Raw genomic sequence first — 10,621 nt, forward strand, 5'->3', positions numbered from 1 at the left:
GATCATTTATAATTTATTTCATTTTATTATAATTTATTAGGCAGGTACCAAAATTTATCAACTTGAATAATCTTCGATACATAATCTATTGGCTCGATAAATACCGGAGCTGAAGAGCACGTCGCTTCACTAAAATTTAAACATTAAAGAGTCCAGGGAGCCATAACCTTTCCAAAAACAATCTTATTTCATAATTTGATTTTTAATTCGGAACTTAATCACGTATTAAACATATTTTATTTACCTCCACGTTTCGGACATATTGCAACAGGACCAAACCACTGGATTGAGCTTCATAATCCCAAGATCCTTTCTACAGAACGTCATCACTATAGTAGAATCGTATGTGAAGCTATTGAAATTAAAAAAAACACCGTAATTTCAACCGAGAAGACGGTTTTAAGCTTTCATGGTCATGGGATACAGTTATCAGCAAATGTAAACTGCCTCAAGTATCGCCCAACAAGTCGCCGGATGTCGTGAGTGTTGTGTGTCGGTCTAGTGAGAACCCCAGTGCACAAATAAATAATGAAGATCAAGTGCGGGTAGTTAGATAAACTCGCACGGCTAGAAAATGCTGACACCCGCCTCTTCAGACCCTTCGAGACCATGGACGTTGCAATATGTCCGAAACCTCGAGGTAAATAACATATGTTTTAAACGTGATTAAGTCCCGAATTAAAAATCAAATAATGTGTGAAAATCGTGACAGTTTAAATCAAATTAATCTTATTTCAATGTAAGCTTCAAGTAAGCTTATTATAATATTACTCATATTGGTACCATGACAAACCTGTCAACCTAGTAATAAGATAAATTTATTTCAATTTAACTTAATCTAATACAATATAAGTAAAACAAATGTAAATAAAGGTATTATAGTATTCAAATAAGAATTAACAAGGGAATCTGAATTATACATTCTTCCTAGTAAAGCGATACATTTTAATATTAGCATCTAATGTGTAATTGCGATGCCCAAACTAAGTAAATCTATACCTGTATTTTAGGCATCGTTTTGGGCAAATTTCTTTATGTTACAGCTTAAAAATAGTTTTTTTTTTAATATTTAACAATAAAATAATTAGTGGTTATAAATTAATGGTACCTATATAAAACAACAAATTGTAATTATGAAACAACTTCCAGCAACGTCCTCTGTTTCATTGTAAGTCTTACTTTTAAGCCACAATTTGACGGTCCTTTTACATTCTATTGTTCATGGCGAAATAATGCAAATTAGAATTTAATTTAAAGTAAAGGAATGTACCAAGGAAGCAAAAGAATCTATGCGAGTGTGCTGTGCGAAGTTGTGCACGAGATGAAAAGATACAGTCGTCTGTGGTTGGTTAAAGTAACGGAATCAAATGGAGTAATCGAGTGCTTTTTCAAAATTATTTGTTGGATAAACAGTTGCCGAACCGAGAGGAAATCGCACACATTTAGAAGTTTCACAGTTTGCAGGTTCTATAATAAAAGGATGGAAGTTGATGACTTTAAGAACAGCTCTCTGCGCTCTTTCCAGATTTATAGGGGTGGTCTTATGTGCACCGCCACAGGATGTAATGCAGTAAAGTAGCAATGATTGACAGAGGGCTAAATACAGTGATTTGAGAAGGGCGCTGCTAGCTGCGTATCTTACATTTTTAAAAACATATATGAATTTTTGATTTCTAAAAGTAAGCGCTATAATATGGTTATAAGATGACTGTCAATTATGACACCTAAATATTAAATGTCGTTTGTGCTGTCCAGTGTTGGACAAGCACAGAGGTTTAAATGAGTTCGAGGGCTTGTACAATGGTGAGCTACTATTGAAAAAGCATTATCAGGAGGTTGTGAGGAGATATTGTATGAGAAAGTTATATATTTAGTTTTGCTAGTATTCAGTGTAAGGGCATTCGCTTTGAGTCACTCGGTTACTGAGTTAAAACCAAATTGAGCTTGTGAAAATGTCATTCCAACTTGAGGCGCTGAATAGTCGTCTGGTGATGATACAGTCAGTACAGAGGAGATGAGCGCATAGTTGGTTAATATAGACCAGGAATAGGATTGATCCTAATATGCTTCCTTGTGGAACACCATATTCGATCGGTAATTATTCGTCACTCGTTATTTTGTCAATCGTCTCACGAGCTGCATTCCTCCAATTCCAAGTACTTGTTTACAGTGTCAAAGGCTTTTGCGAGGTCAAGGAAGATAGCCAAACATTTATTCTTCGAGTCCAAATTTCTTACAATGTAATCAGTCAGTTCGTCAACTGCGTCGTTCGTCGTTCTGAACCCATATTGAGACGTCGATAGAAGTTTCTTAGTTTGTAAGTAGTTAATAAGCCTTTTATAGATTATTCTTTCAAGTAGCTTAGAAAGAGATGGCAATATTGCAATTAGACGGTAATTGTTAATATTGCTCTTGTCGCCGCTTTTGTGAAGGTTTTATAAGGGCTGTTTTCAGTACTTTGGGAAATGTTCCTGTTAATAAACAGAGATTGAAAATGTAGGTCAGGGGTGGCATCGAACAATTTTTATGTTGTTTAATGAAAGAGCAGGGAATTTTGTCAATTTCTGTCGCACAGTCATTTCTTAAAGTCATAATAATGTTTTCAATTTCAGTTTCGTTAGTGTTGATCAAGACAAATGAGTGCCATTGTGAGGCGTGAGACGAGGTCATGGTTACTGCTGAAAGTGGGAAGTTGATTTTTACCTTTTTAGCTAGAAGTTTTCCTACATTAGTGAAGAATGAATTTGCTGAGTTAACAGTTTGAACAGGCATGTTCTGTGTTTACTATTAGTTGGTGGGCAGAGGATTTGGAGTTAGTCATGTTCGTAATATTTTTGATGACTTTCCACAATATCTTTTTATCGTGACCTACATTAATTATTTGTGTTTTTTCGTTTTAATTTCTTTAATAGATTGTTACAGAAATTCCTATAACTGTAATAACTAGTTTTAAGGGAATGTTCGGAAACTTAACAAATTTTTTATGAGGTTTATCTCGATTTTCAGTGCAGCGCGATAAGCCTGGGGTGATCCAAGGTTTAATTATTTTATAGCGGCACGTGAATCTTTTAGTTGTTGTATTTACTTCTATTATTTTAGTGAGCGAGCTCATCAAATATTCCATTGCTATATTGGCGTCAGTTGATTTGTATAATGGTGACATATCTAAGATAGCAAGGTCCCGAGCCACGCCCTCCTTATTCAGTTCTGTATAAGAATTTATAGATTGGGTTCTATTGAAGTTCTTTTGTATGCTTAGTATTGTAAGTCAATGTTAATAGCAATGAAAATGTACGAATACAAGATACGGTCCAATTATGTTATCAAATTACAAACCCCCCTTATTAATTTCAATGATAATGACTAAAAATGACATTTTAATTTGTCGTATGACAAATTGTAAAGTATGATTGAAAAGTAACCGATATAACAAAACAATGTAATAAGTATAATTAATAATAAAATTAATAAAAAATATCATTCTCATTTTGAACAAAATCGGTTAATAGTGCTCGAACGCTCCCAGGATAGTACATTTGTCTATTTCTTTCATGTGATTTAGTCTTTAGTACTCTTGTTAGATGTCAGCTAGCCAGCCAGAGACAATAATTAACGTTTAAAAAGTAAAATTCATCATCCTGGCATGCCATTCCGGTTCAACTTTGTGTAGGTCATGATCATCTAAATCTATGGTCATGATACGAATTTAAGCAATTCAGTTTTACCACGTCAAGTGAATTGCATGGAACTTGGCTGGCTGGTTATAAACTCATAGTAGGCCCCCAGGTCGTCTAATGAATTGTAATAAATAATCAAAATTAGCAATGTTAGAATCGATACTCAAAAATAAGAAAACGAACCGTGGAGGTGCTCCGTAGATCTCCAAGTAACGATTTATTTACATTACATTTATTGAAATTAAACCACTGAGCTCAAGTTAACAGAAAATTTGGTATGTTAGTAAATTCTTGTAGTATAAATTGAAAATATTTCCAAGTGCATTGAAAAATAGACTAGTACCTACAAAAAAAACGATCTCCCGATAATGCTACCAAAAGTAAATAAATAAGTAAGATGCTTTCTTTCATGATGGTTAATCAAAGAAAGCAGCTCATGGGGTATTATTTGCCCTAACGACCTATTAAAAGTACAAAATATTCGCCCTGAGTACCTCCTTGGTAGTTGTCCCCAAACAGCTGTTTTTATTACCAAAGGTTAACAACACAGACTTTTCAAGCAAATCTTCGTCACTGAATAATTCGGAAACTATTACACTAGAGCAAAAAGACTTTCAGTACAATTAACTACGTACTCGTATTTAAGACTTCATAGTTTTGGCTTTGTCGGACATTCTGTTCCACTCGTTATATTTTATACCTCAAACTGTTATTAAGAGCATCATCAATGACAATGTTATAATATCTACGTGTTCATCTGTTGTAGTTGATAATAATATAATAATAACGCACACACTCAACATTTCCCCGCACTAAGGAAACCCTGTGTCGCGGGTGCCATGTACACACACATAGACAACCACAAATCACACCCCAACTCACGAGAGAAATAAATGTAAGTAATACAAATACTTTCCCGGCCCGGAAATCGAACCTGGGACCTCCGTGTGGCAGCCCGGCACGGTAACCATTCGGTCACGAAATCAGCTAAATATTAAATTAATAGATAGGGCGCACTATAAGTTTCAGGAACTGGTCACTTACTTAAACAATATTTAAAAAGTAATTACAACATTTGAAAATGGAACTCTTTGGCTGTAGAATACAGTTTGTTTCATCTGACTGGCACTTGTTTTTACATTGTGGCATCATTTTAGAAATTGGTTGTCTACATCACCATGGATTTAACTCGTGAAAATTATCGTAGTATGATTTTCTACGACTTTAAGTATAATTTCACAGATCAGCGGAGTTTTGCTCGGCTCAAACGCTTTCAAACGCGGTCGTGTGAATCTCAGTGACGAATTTCGCGATAGTCGCCCGTCCACTGCTGTGAACAACAAAAACATCGATGCTGTGCCCCGTATCATCAAAACAGACAGGCATGTGACATACCATGAGATTCGGGCATCTTTAGGTATACGCATGAATCAAATACAATCAATACTACACAAACATTTGGGTGTGAAAAAGCTGTGCTCTCGGTGGTAACCCACACAATTTGACTGAGGCTCAAAAAACGAATTGCATCACTTGGTGCAATGCCATGTTTACCAGATTCAACGAAGGGGCGTCAAATTTGGTGTAGGACATAGTAACAGGTGACGAAACATGGATTTATAGTTACGATCCCAAAACAAAGCAGCAATCGAGCGTATGAGGCTCTCGACATGAGCCGAAACCAACCAAAGTGGCGCGAGTGCAAAGTGCCTCTAAGCGGAGGATTGCTTCTTTTTTTAATAAAACTGAACACGTGGCTACTGTTGCTTTGGAGAATCGTTGTACCGTGAATAGTGTGATTGGTACACGACCATTTGTTTGCCGGAAGTTATTGACAAACTGCGTAAAAATAAACGTAAACGCCGTATCATCTTGCACCACGATAATGCCAGTTCTCACACGGCCAGACAGACAAATGAATTTTTGAAGGTGAACAACGTTGATCTTACGAACCATCCCGCGTACGGTCCCGACCTTTTTTTTCGGGGGAAATCTTTATAGATACCCCTGAGCCCAGGGAGAGTACGGTCCCGACCTGGCACCTTGTGACTTTTATTTATTTCTAAAAATTAAGAACCGCGTAAAGTTACGCGGTCAACGATTTTCATCACCTGAAGAGGCTGTCGAAGAGTATGAAAAATATGTTTCAGAGATTGTCACGGAGGAGTGGCATAAATTTTTTAAGAGAATATTTTGAGAAACAAATTCATTTCCGACCATTTATAGTATTTTTTTCTTATTCATTCCGGAAACTTATAGTGCGCCCCACTTTCATGGACGTCTTAAGTTGACATGATGTTTTATCGAAACTACCCCTAAAGGTGAAATGGGGTATCAAAGTCACTATGGGATTTTTTGAAAGCGTGGTGCGATTTTCTCTAAACTTGGTTTGGATATTACAAATACAAAATAAATAAATAGTTATTTGTTATGCAGGGCTGCAAAGTTTTTGTTTGGTGCGAGTGCTTGTATTGAAACTCGAGCAAGCGAAGGTGCCTAAGATTGATTTATTTTTATTTTTTTCTTAGAGGATATTTTTTCCATCCTAGGATTAAAATGAAATTTTGAAAAAAATAGGTTTAGTTTTGAGTGCGTCTGAATTTACACCACTTACGTTTTGTTCTTCTTTGTATTATCATTTTATGTGATGAACCAAAATTATTTTAATGCTTCCACAAATTAAAATAATCAAAAAAAAACAAAATTAATGTTATCGTTGTCTATTTAATGTCAATGAATAATAAGAATAAATTATACAATAATACTTAATGTACTTATGAAGAATCGCGTTTCGGAACGCGTCACTATTTTTTTTTAGTCAAAAGAAAAAGTTTTTTTTTTCGGATGAGTTCTGAATTTGCATCACATCAATTTTTATTCTTGCTTGTACTTAACAAATTTTGTGTAATTATTGAAATTATTTTAGTTCTTAGACGAATTAAAATAATTTCATAAACAAAATTAGTTATCGTGGTCAATTTAATATCAACCATATTAAGAATAAAATATAACGATCTAAATTACATATATCACGTAATTGAACGTGTCATTATGATTTTTTTTATCATCGAGGGAAAAAGTTTGGTGCACCACAGTTTTTTTCCATCCTCTAAGACCACAGTCCATTGTCAAGTTCGAATTTGAAAAATCTTTTCCACTCCAGCGTGCAAAAAACGCTTTTGTTCTAATGAGAAAGAAAGCCTTTCCGAGCTAGTGAGGTGAAAAATATATTTCAGAATTTTCCAAAACAAACCTTAAGGTGAGTCACCGAGGAGAAGCGGAAAAGACTGTTTTGCTAGATCAAATGGTTTAGGCATTTAAATTTAAAATAAACAATTGAAAATAAAAGTCTAAAACCAAGAAGATTAGTGAATCTCCTATTTTGCGATTGCGCCGACATATATATATATATATATATAATATTTGAAAGATTTAGTTTATGTGCTCTGTAAAGAACATGTGTAATCATACTTACTTTTGTTCTTTGCAAAGGATTGTTAGGTTATTTTTCGCTAAGTGTTTATTTTTTTCTGAAAAATGTCTATCTACACAATGAATTTATTAAGTAGACAAGTCATTTCGGAAAAGATGTTGCTTAATTTATTAAATTTTGAAATGATGTAGACTGACTAACTTAGCTTCGCATAGACGCAGTCTTGCACGTGCTCCCTCAGATGCTATTTAGAAAACAATTACAGATGACACAAGACCTTTGTCTATATTGTTTTGACAACTTAGAAAGCATATAAATTGTATAAAAAAAAACTAAGCTTACCACCTTTAGTTACGTCAAGAGAATTTTTGGATTTCTATGTTCTACTCGGAGTACAAATGTAGGTCGGTGGTTAAAGAACCTGCCAAATTGTGGTTTTCAGCTGAAGTCCTATAGTTGTTAAATTCACATTTATCCAAAAATTAGCAAATTGCCCAGCGGTTTAACGAATCGCTGCGCCGCTCACTGCCCCGTCAGCTACGTCGTCTTCGGGCGCTTGTCGACGTCAGATCAGTGTCAAATTTTCGCCTGTTTTTGTTTTATTTCATAATAAGTCCAGGTTCACGTTGAAATACTTCGCGTTAAATAGGACAAAAGTTAGGGACATTCTCTATAGAAAATCGTTAATTCCCTACATCTGTAAACTTGAAAGTTATAAATATTCTTCAATAGGAAATGATATATTTACATGAACGAACGAAATCGAACCCGAACACGAACAAGCGGACACTAACACGAACAAACACTAACAAGAACTTGAGCAAAATAACACGAATGCGCGCGAACGAACACAAACACGAGCGAATGGACACGAGCACAAGCGAACTAACACAAGAACACGAGTTCGTGTTCGTTCGCTTCAAGCGAACGAACGATACGAGCGAACGAACGCGATTGCGAACACATGTTGTCTTTCTAATTACAATTCCAATGAGTTCTTTTATATGAGTAAAAATAAGAGTATTAAATTTCATATCCTGTCCTGAACATGGGGGTTGGCAGGTGGTTCGTTCGTTGTGATGGACGCTTTTAAGAGAAGTGGAATGTATAGAAAGAATGTCTGGAGGAAGATGGATGGATCGCCAGGTAAAAGGAGTGCTGAACAACTGAACTAATACTACACTGACCATAAGCGCCTAGTTACACTACGCGAAAGAATTCGCGCGGCCGCCGCACAGCGATCGCCCCGTTACCACACTTTCACGTACATTAATGGCGAATCTGAATTCTATTTTCTAGGCAATAACATTTAAATTTCTCTGAATAGCACAACGCCGCGCGGTTGCCGCGCGGTCTCCGCGTAAAACCGCGTAAGAGACGCTCATTTAAGTTAAAACGTAAAAGCGAAATAAATATGACGTACTTTACTACGACTGTTAGATGCAGGCGGTGGCTACGCGGCGGCAACGCGGTCTCCGCGCGGCGTGAGCGCGGTGGAATTCGTGTCGAATAAGTGCGCCCTAAAGGTGGGTTTCCTGCTCGTATGTTGTCCTTAGCAGCACTCTTCCGCAACTTCCAGCAGACGTCCTAATTAAGGATCTCTGACAAATGCAGTGGAACGCGTGGTGACTCCGTTAGCGCGGTGGCGGTCAGGAGACTACTTGTTACGATGAAGATCACTTGATTTATCACCGAACAGTGTTTAAGTACAGTACAATGACACAATAAAACGCAAGTGGTATTTCACACACGGTAAATAGGACTACGCTGAGTGCGTTAAGTCTTTAAATATGGCGGTGAACCCACAGAGATAAGCGAGCGTAGGTAGATGGGCAAGGAGGATGCATATTACTCAGGACTGTTAGGTGTAGACTATCCCAATTACGAACAGTAGTTCAGTTGCAGCTGGGTAAAAATGATTATATATATATAGGATAGCAATATAAATGTTAAAAGAAATGAGGGTAGGTGAACTTAATCTAAGCACCGTCTACCTAGGTATCGTCGCGAGAAGAGATTTTTAAATAAAAATCGTATGTTTCCAAAACAAATATGTCTTTTATTATTTTTACAATCACAAAAGGTGCGTATAATATACAGATAAAATATTTAATTCTTAATCACAAGTATTTTCTTGAGGATTATACTCGCCCTTGTTTAAAACTGGACTAATAAAGTACACAAATATGAATACATACAAAAGTAAAAATGTTTCAATGGCTTCACTTGATTTTATATCCGAGAATAAGAATAAGAAAGTCTGTACAAAAAGTTCCATGTAGAACCGTTCACTACGTAAACAAAAACTAGTGCTATAAGGTGTTACCACACATGGTCCGGAGCCGGTCAATAAATGTTGTTATGTCCATGCAACGTAGATGTAGAACGTTTCGCTACATACTGCTCGCACCGCCGCGCCGACGCGAAATAAACAGCGGATCTTATTATAATAGACTAGTCTAATTTGACCAGCTCAAGCCTGTCTCGCGTAGATAAGTGTGGTGGCTTCCGTATTAAAGAATCGAACAACGTAAAATGAAATTAGAAATAGTTATATCGCTTTTGTTACAATGAATTCAGTTCCAGAACATCGTATAAGCTTCATTGATATGAAGCTTATACGATGTTCTGGAATCAGAATCTTCTTAGCGATGGTTTATTTCAGAATGACGCACACGGAACAAGAATAAATACATAGATAATCATTTCGACTACCTGTATACAAGCAATGTGTCACAATTTTCCTAGCTCTGTCGTAAAAACATCTATCTTCTCCGTTTATTTTTCGTCATAGTAAATATCTCCTTATAAAATTTCTTTGTAAACATTCGTTTCCACATTACAACGTTTTCTGCCGTATCAATTTCATTTAAATTGTCTGCTGTCTCACCGCCTTCTACTTTTTGATACTTAGTGAACTGCAGGAAGATCTGCTCTAGTGTGGTTTGTGAGATGCTGTAGTCCTCAACGTGCATCTCCCGTTTGGCGTGCTCCATGATGCCGAACATGCGCGACCAGGGTATGCCGGTGTCTGACACATAGTACGTGATTAGACCTTGGTATTCCTCCCTGAAAGTATTAAATAATTAAAGAATTCCTCGTACCATGACTACTAGCGCATCGGACTTCACTTTGTGGTACCACATAGAAGACACAGGCAAGAATCAATTTCGAAAATTTCGTTTCTTTTCGAAATTGGTCTTACCAGGAATTGAAACCCGAATACACACTGGAAACTGTTGGCTCACCTAAGTTGTCGTTTCACTTGTCACCGGTGTTATCTTTTCAAAATTCTCTCTGCACTTTATATATTAAGATGCCTAATGATTTGCTCGATTTTTTGTCGATATACGAAATCAATCGTTCGATTCTTACACATTTAATCGATTTTGTCTGATCACTGATGATCGGAATAGCGTGTTCCAAATGAGTAGATATTATGTCTACATATAGATACGAAGAGTGACATGGAGTGGTAACACCAAATATTAATTAATTATTTTTTCAAGAA

This window comes from Hyposmocoma kahamanoa, unplaced genomic scaffold (assembly GCF_003589595.1).
Source record: "Hyposmocoma kahamanoa isolate Upper Pololo Valley unplaced genomic scaffold, ASM358959v1 236, whole genome shotgun sequence".
In the NCBI taxonomy this organism is placed as follows: Eukaryota; Metazoa; Arthropoda; class Insecta; order Lepidoptera; family Cosmopterigidae; genus Hyposmocoma; species Hyposmocoma kahamanoa.